The 8,805-nt window shown below is 42.3% G+C and overlaps 1 pseudogene; it reads left to right on the forward strand.

The window, feature by feature from the left end:
- Window positions 1–259: 259 nt before the first annotated feature.
- Window positions 260–4,008, forward strand: LOC121874328 (annotated as a pseudogene).
- The last annotated feature ends 4,797 nt before the right edge of the window (window positions 4,009–8,805 follow it).

Below are 8,805 nucleotides of genomic sequence, written 5' to 3' on the forward strand. Positions count from 1 at the left end.
CGCCCGCCTCCTGTCACCACGCCTGCCCGCCTGACTGTCACCACGCCCGCCTCCCTGTCACCACGCCTGCCCGCCTGACTGTCACCACGCCCGCCTCCCTGTCACCACGCCTGCCGCCTGCTGTCACGCCGCCTCCTGTCACCCGCCTGCCTGACTGTCACCGCCCGCCTCCTGTCACCGCCTGCCCCCTGCTCACCACGCCCGCCTCCCTGTCACCACGCCTGCCGCCTGACTGTCACCACGCCCGCCTCCCTGTCACCACGCCCGCCCGCCTGACTGTCACCACGCCTGCCCGCCTGACTGTCAACGCCCCCTCCCTGTCACCACGCCCGCCGCCTGACTGTCACCGCCGCCTCCTGTCACCACGCCTGCCCGCCTGACTGTCACCACGCCCGCCTCCTGTCACCACGCCTGCCCGCCTGCTGTCACCACCCGCCTCCTGTCACCACGCCCGCCCGCCTCCGTCACCACGCTGCCCCCTGACTGTCCACGGCCTCCTGTCACCACGCCTGCCCGCCTGACTGTCACCACGCCGCCCCCTGTCACCACGCCTGCCCGCCTGACTGTCGCCCGCCTCCTGTCCCCGCCCGCCCCTGTGTCACCACTGCCCGCCTGACTGTCACCACGCCCGCTCGCCTGACTATCACGCAGTCTGTAGGTTATGTGTTACGTTTTAGGTTAATTTAGAATAAATAAGATAGGTTAGGTTAGGTTAGATTAATTTAAGATAAGTCATGTTAAGTTAAATTAAATTTGGTTGACCTGTGTCTCTTGCTGTCAAGAGATATTTCGGTAGTAGAACAGTCAACACGCACACACATATTCTCTTGAATATACCTCCATTACCTCTTAGTTTAAAGTCACTCAGACAGTCATTCTCTCTCTCTCTCTCTCTCTCTCTCCTTTCTCGTAAGTGTAAAATCATCAGACGCAGCAATTCTTGTACGTATACAGTATATTACACTCAGGACTCGGATAAATTTATATCATCTTCCTCGTAAGGTAAATAAAACATTGAGAAAAGACAATAATTCTCACCACTTTTTTGGGTCGTAAGAATAAAACCGGGAATGGTCGTCCCCATGTTTTGTTGTTGTTTGTGAGTATAAAACTGAAGAGAGGCGGCGGTCGTTGCTCGTGTGGACGGTGGAAGTGAAGGGCCGGTCGTATTAAGTTCATTACGCTGGGTAATAAGCTCCAGGTCCGCTGCAGGGGGTCTGAATAAATCATGCGATGCTCACTTGTTTTCTTTTCTCACACTTTCGCCTTTTTTCACTTTTTTTTCCTCTCACTCTTGAAAGCTACAAGAGCATAGTTAAAAAAAATGAGAGAGGGAGGGAGGGAGTGGTAAGGAGGAGAGGGATGGAGGGAGAGAGTGGTAAGGGAGAGAGAGTGCGTGTGTGGGAATGACATAGGAGGAGAAGTAGAACCGTCCTGGGGTGTCTGTCTCTGTCCGTCGCTTCTTGTTATTCATTTGTTTTTGTCTCTTGGTGATGTTTATGTGTTGTCGGGTGTTGTTACTGTATGCTACCATGGAGTCTTAAAACATGGGGTAATAAATAGCTTCGTGTATTTAACTTACACGAATATATTACAGATTTAATAGGAAATATAGTTGTTGAGTATATATTTTTTTTCAGGTTAAATATTTTGTCTTGTGGGTAAATTCACTAGTATCGTGGATATGTCTTTATATTGAGACATGAATACACTATAACATGTTAGAGCGTTTTTTAAGTTTGTTTTTCTTATGTGAGTGTTGACTTAACCTCCTAACTCTGAGGGTAGTTCAGGGGGAAGAGACTGCTGAGTAATTATTCTCAGGAACTCTGTATAGTAATTTTGTTAACGACTTGTTTTGTAATAGACATTGATACCAAGACTCAAAGTGTATTCATCTGTTCTGTGGAAATTTATACATTTTCTTTAATTTCAAGATTCGGGATCAGTTTATTACACATTATCTTGTTTCTGTTGTTGGGATAATTCTTGATTCATATTGTGTATCAAAGTGTGGGGTCTTGTGGGACTGGTGTATAGTTCACTACCGTTTAGAGATGAAATATATTAACCAGGATGCTGGAATAGAATAAAAGCAGTACTTGCCCGCAGTAGCCTTACATATATTACCGCATATATTAAAAACGAACAATAAGAGTTACAAGAGAGGAGGAAGAGTCTTGGACGTCAGAGAGGTTGGCACTTGTCAAACAAACCTCTGATGTCTTAATGCTTTACTTATGGTAGTTAATATGATGTGGTAGACGGTATTAAAGGCTTTCGTGAGATCAAAGGAATTCTCGGAAGAGCTTAAGATGGTGGTGGGAGGCAGCAGGAAACTCCCAACTGATCTTCTCCTATAAATTACAGTATATTGGGGTCCTGTGATTAAATTATTGATATTGCAAGAGGATTCGTGTATATTATCTGTTGGCTCTTGGGTCATACTACCTCCTGCAGATATTATTAATACTGGGTGGTAAGTGTTGACGGCAGCCTATATAAAAAATATAAAAAATCACTTCTGGGTGCCGTGTTTCGAACTTGGTTCACCACGGTTGGTACTCAGGCAACTTAGCCACTGTAGCACGATGGGCTAAAAGCTGTGGACACCTTGAGTCAGGTCAGCCCGTCACACACGTGTCCCAGAAAGCTTTTAATCAAATTCCCAGTCAATAACAGAACCTGTCATGTGTCAGGGCGGGCTTCACTAACTCATCAAGGCAGCCACAGTGGTGAACGGGCGACCTGGAGCTACAAATGAATAGCTAAGGGGAATTAATTTTTTAGGCCATTGTGGTCCAGTGGATATGCTGCCTGACGAGCAAGTGTCGTAGCCAGGGTTCAAAACCTGGCATCCAAGGTGAAATTATTTTTACATTGATTTGTCTGTGTACACTACAGGTTCTGATAGCATTAAGTAGAGGTTGGAGTTTAGCGACTCTTAGTTTATCTGAAAAAAAAAATTACTAAATATTGGAGAGGCGCCAATAATGGAGCCACGTTCTTAATGGCGCACACTGGTATGTCGCCATTACCCGCTGTTGCGTCTTTCAATTGTTTTTTAATGAGATGTAAAAGTGGTCGGTCCATGACAGGAGACAAGATCGATTCATTTCCTTGTCTGCCTCATAGATACAGGTTATATTCTTCTCGGTGCTCACGTATATTTTCTCCAAGGTTTTTGTCAAGGTTGATGAAGTAATTATTGAAGTGATGGTGACGTGGGAGGACTCTGCTGCCTCTATATCACACACCGTCTAACTCTCGTCTCAGGATTTACATCAACTAGAACATTTTAACAACATTGTAGAACTAATTTCTCTCCGTGTACTGATATCGCTGTTGTAACTCTGATTAACCTTTGCAGTCGTGAGTTAACGTATCCCGAATAAAAAACTCCGTCAATAAGTAAGAATTTTTTTTACGCAGTTTGGTTGGAATTTGTTAGCTCGTGTCATCATTATCTTAATTTGTTTTTCTCGTACAGTAACTGGACATTTGGCGCTGTCTCTGTGAACGGAAAACATTATTAAGATAAACATTTAAGAATAGAGAAGTTATATTAGATCACAATAAGATTATAGGAAATATTTCAATGAATATTTTAGGATCAATTTGCGGTGTGGCAGCGAGGTGGATATAGTGGTCGCCTACTGTGCTAAAGGTAGCTGCTCATGGAACCCACTCTGGTAGGTTAAATTATTCACTGTATTTTCTTTTCTTTTCTTTCTTTTCTTCTTCTTTCTTTCTTTTTTGTTTCTTCTTCTTCTTTCTTTTGTTTCTTTGTTTTTTTTCTTTTTCTTATTTCTTTCTTTTCTTTTCTTTTCTTTTCTTTTGCTTTCTTCTTCTTCTTCTTCTTCTTCTTCTTCTTCTTCTTTCTTTCTTTTTTCTTCTTTCTTCTTCTTTTCTTCTTCTTTTCTTTTTTCTTCTTCTTCTTCTTCTTCTTCTTCTTTTCTTCTTCTTCTTCTTCTTCTTCTTCTTCTTCTTCTTCTTCTTTCTTTTCTTCTTTTTTTTTTTCTTCTTTTCTTCTTCTTCCTTCTTTCTTCTTTTTTTCTTCTTTTCTTCTTCTCTTCTTCTTTTTTCTTCTTCTTCTTCTTCTTCTTTTTTCTTCTTCTTCTTCCTTCTTCTTCTTCTTCTTCTTTTTCTTTTCTTCTTCTTCTTCTTCTTCTTCTTCTTCTTCTTCTTCTTCTTCTTCTTTTCTTCTTCTTTCTTTTCTTCTTCTTCTTCTTCTTTTCTTTTCTTCTTCTTTCTTCTTCTTCTTTTTCTTTCTTCTTCTTTTCTTCTTCTTCTTCTTCTTTTCTTCTTTCTTCTTCTTCTCTTTTTCTTTTCTTCTTCTTCTTCTTCTTCTTCTTCTTCTTCTTCTTCTTCTAATAAAACTACAAGTTGATCCAGTGATAGACAATTTAACACAGCGATAATGGTATAGTGGTGAGCATGTTGCCCTCCAAGTAGTTGACCCGGGTTCGATTCCCGACCATCACAGTAACATTTCTTTTTTAACTCAAATACACTGGATAGCTTCAAACATAGTTGGATGGATATATGAGCGATAGGGGTTGGGTGTAAACGGGACTGCCCAGTATGGCCATCTGCAGTTTCTCCATTCTTATGTTCTTATTTCCCTGTATACGAGGTTTCTGGTACACAAGAAGACCATGTGGCCGGCACTGCACTCGACCTTCCTCATTTCCTCATTGCAAACTTAGGTCCCCATTCACAGTGAGGTAGACTGGGGGATGACCCGAGCCCAGTGACCTTTAAGACAGGGGTAATTAGTGTGTGAATACGGCTGTAATTAACACTAATTACTTTACTACGAAAAAATTAAACCGAGAACCTTAATTAGCATGTTGAAGAATGCCTATGGTGTGTGTGTGTGTGTGTGTGTGTGTGTGTGTGTCGACATGTATGTTTCTACTTGTACTGTACCTCACTCGAGTGCAACTCCACTTACGTCCTAGAAGGGGAGGTTGATGTAGCTTAATGGATATTGGAAAGTGCCTATTTGTTCTCCATTTAAGGTGTAGGAACTCAATATAGGGATGTAGGAACTCAATTAATGATGTAGGAACTCAATTAATGATGTAGGAACTCAATTAATGATGTAGGAACTCAATATAGGGATGTAGGAACTCAATTAATGATGTAGGAACTCAATTAATGATGTAGGAACTCAATATAGGGATGTAGGAACTCAATTAATTATGTAGGAACTCAATTAATGATGTAGGAACTCAATTAATGATGTAGGAACTCAATATAGGGATGTAGGAACTCAATTAATGATGTAGGAACTCAATATAGGGATGTAGGAACTCAATTAATGATGTAGGAACTCATAGATGTAGGAACTCAATTAATGATGTAGGAACTCAATTAATGATGTAGGAACTCAATATAGGGATGTAGGAACTCAATTAAGGATGTAGGAACTCAATTAATGATGTAGGAACTCAATATAAGGAGGGAACTCAATTTATGATGTAGGAACTCAGTGTAAGGTATTGGAGATCAATTTAAAAAGTAGTAGTTATACATTGAGGGAGAGGCAATCTTATCTGTAGCTACGTACTATGATTTGACGAGCCTTTGACAGACAGACACAGACAGACAATCAATGGCGTAGCGAATAGAGCTATATGGTCGAAGCAAGCGAGGTATAAGAATGCTTTCGAGGTTGGTTCGGTTTATATTTATCGTCGTGGCTGTATCGGGAAATTTATTAGATCCGTTCTAACAATAGTAATAATAAAGTGAGGTGGTGGTTTCTGGCTAAGAGGTGAAACAGTGAGGTGTCCTGGAATCTGTTCTAATAAGGTCTGGTGAGGTGTCTAGAAGTGCGTTGTGTACAGTATGGGCGGCAGGGAGCTTCTTGGAACACAGAGTAAAAGATTGTCAGCAATTTTGGAGGAACAAGACATTGACCATAATGATATTGACCACGAGATATTGACTACAAGATACTGACCACGAGATATTGATCATAATATATTGACCCCAAGTCTTTGACCACAAGACACTGACCACGAGACATTGACCACGAGACATTGACCACCAGCCTCCAGGAAACAAGAGGCCGTGATGGTGTAAAACTTTGAGGTGAGTATCGTGTTTCAGCCTCCACTTGACTGTCTCGAGGCAGGAACAGTCTACTTCTGCTGCCTGAAACAAGAGTCAAGTGAACATCTGAGTTATGGAACGCTGTATAAAAACAACTGGACACAACAATCAATTTTAGAGCAAATAAGAAGTTTATTGGTAATTCCAGATATTATTAGTTAAGAAATATTTAGTGATAATGTTTAGCATAAAGTAGGCCTACCAAAATTTACCCCTTCCCCCTTCGCAAACACCCCCTCCCCATCACTACCCCCCTCACGTGGTGCCCTATGGAGTCCTGCTACAGGTGACGTGTTGGGGGTATTTGTCTATCAGTGATTCTTCCCTCCCCTTCCCTCCCCATTCCCTTACTCCTTCTCCTTCACTCTTTTCCTTCCCTTTCTCCCCTGACCTTCCTTCCTTCCCTTCTCCTTTCTCCCAGTTCCCCTAACCCTCACTCATTCCCTCCCTCCCACTCATCCTATCCCTCCTCTCACCTTTCTCTCCTCTCCTTCCCCTTTCACTCCTCCTGTTAACCCCACTCATCTCATTACTTCATTCCACATATTTCTACATCACTACACCCCCCCATCGTTTGATCATACCTCTCATCTCTTTCATTCTATATTTCGCCCTCTCTTATTCCTAGTTCGTGTTATCAGTATAGTTTCATCCTTGTCATTATTTCCACATTTTCACCTGCTGCGTCGTGCCGGGGGACGTTCATCTTACCTGGTTGAGTAAAAAAAAACTTCCTTTGTTATGATGCGTGAGGCCAGGTGTAGTTAGTTACCTTCTGCCGTGTCTGTCTGTCTGTCATGTTTCAGTAAAAAAATAACGCTAATAGAAATTATAATGATGAAAATATTATAAAACTCTAATAATAATAATAATAATAATAAAAAAAATATGTGCCCTTCTAACACTCAACAACATAAGAGTACACTACACACACTCCCCGCAGCGTGGTGATGTAACACACACACACACACACACACACACACACACACACACTTCTTGACTGACAGGCACTGACTGACCGCAGCCTAAACCAACTGACAGCTAGTGATGGCGGCTGTCAGTTCTTATAGGGGCGGTGTGCTGACAGTAAGCTGACTGGATTTTGGTGTGTGAGGGAGACTCGGGGAGCGTGTGAAGTGGGTTACTGGCGGTGAGTGGGGAGGGTAATGGTCTTGGGGAGTGGGGAGGATAGTGGTCCTGGTGAAGTGGTATGGGTGAGGCTGTGTGAGTGTGGTTTCGGATGAGCGCTGCATGAGGGCGTGTCATTGATGGCGTGTGTGTGTGTGTGGTACCAGCGCAGGTTCCTCAACATACGTACATGCGGTTTTAGCCTCATATATATACGTGTTTACTTGTCACTTATAACAAAACGTTCAATCAGCTGTTTGTCAGAGGTAACGTATTGTCGACACACACGCTAAGTACTCTCCCTCCTACACACCTTAAAATTAACCCACCTTAATACCCTGCGTACTCCACCTCTCCAATTACAATACAATGAAAAACATTAATATTCTCTATGACAATATAAAGAATGTCATTAATATTGAATATGATTTATGTAACAATTAGTGTCATAAGGGTAAACTAATACTTATTTTTTTACTTAACGTTCACCTACGTATATGTATGTGTTTATTAAATATAAGTTGTGTTAAGTTTATATCATGTAAAAGGCTCTAGGCAGGTAGAGACACCAGCTGTTAGGGTAAACATTAACTTCATAAGGTATTTAACATATATAACTCTGCCACTAAACATTAACTTAATTAGTCCATTAACACACCGGAACTAGCAAGAGCATAATTAACAAACAGAGACTCAAGCAGCGGCAGGAATTTATTGGTATATTAACATGGAGTTTTAGGAGGCGCAGAGTTAAGCCCACCACAGTAGCAGTGCGGGTTTTTACCACTGTTAATATCCACCATTAACACAAACCATGGTACCATTATACTCCATTATCCCGGAGATGTTAGGGGGAGAGGGGAGGGAGGTTGTTTACGTGTCTCTCTTATCTTCTCTTATCTCGTCGACCGAAGATTAAAGTCTATTTATGTTTTATATTATCTTTCTCTCTTTTCTCCTTGTTCATCTCTTCATCTTAGTAAGGAAAGTTTTTATATAGCGTGTGTGTGTGTGTGTGTGTGTGTGCGTGTGCGTGCAGTAATAAGTCACATATTGGATAAATGGAAACTGTTATAAAACTAATTAATTCAGAGACATTAGATAAAAAGATAATATTCAGAAAAAAATAAGATGACTCAATATTGTAAATGATGTCTAAGAGAAAAGAAGGTACTCTGAAAGCCAGATGGGCCATATGTGGTACCAGGTAAGGGCAGGTGGGTACCGGGTAGGGCCAGATGGGTACCAGTAGGAGCAGGTGGGTCAATGTGGGTACCAGCCATATGGGTACCAGGTAAGTGGGCAGGGGCACCGGGAACATGTACCAGGTAGGAGCAGGTGGGTACAATGTGGGTACTGGTAGGGCCAGATGGGTACCAGGAGCAGGTGGGCAATGTGGGTACCGTAGGGCCAGGGTACCAGGTAGGAGCAGGTGGGTACAATGTGGGTACCGTAGAGCCAGATGGGTACCAGGTAGGGCAGGGTACAATGTGGGTACCAATGGCCATATGGGTACCAGGTAGAGCAGGTGGGTACAATGTGGTACCGGTAGGG

This window comes from Homarus americanus, unplaced genomic scaffold (assembly GCF_018991925.1).
Source record: "Homarus americanus isolate GMGI-L3 unplaced genomic scaffold, GMGI_Hamer_2.0 scaffold9748, whole genome shotgun sequence".
Lineage (NCBI taxonomy): Eukaryota > Metazoa > Arthropoda > Malacostraca > Decapoda > Nephropidae > Homarus > Homarus americanus.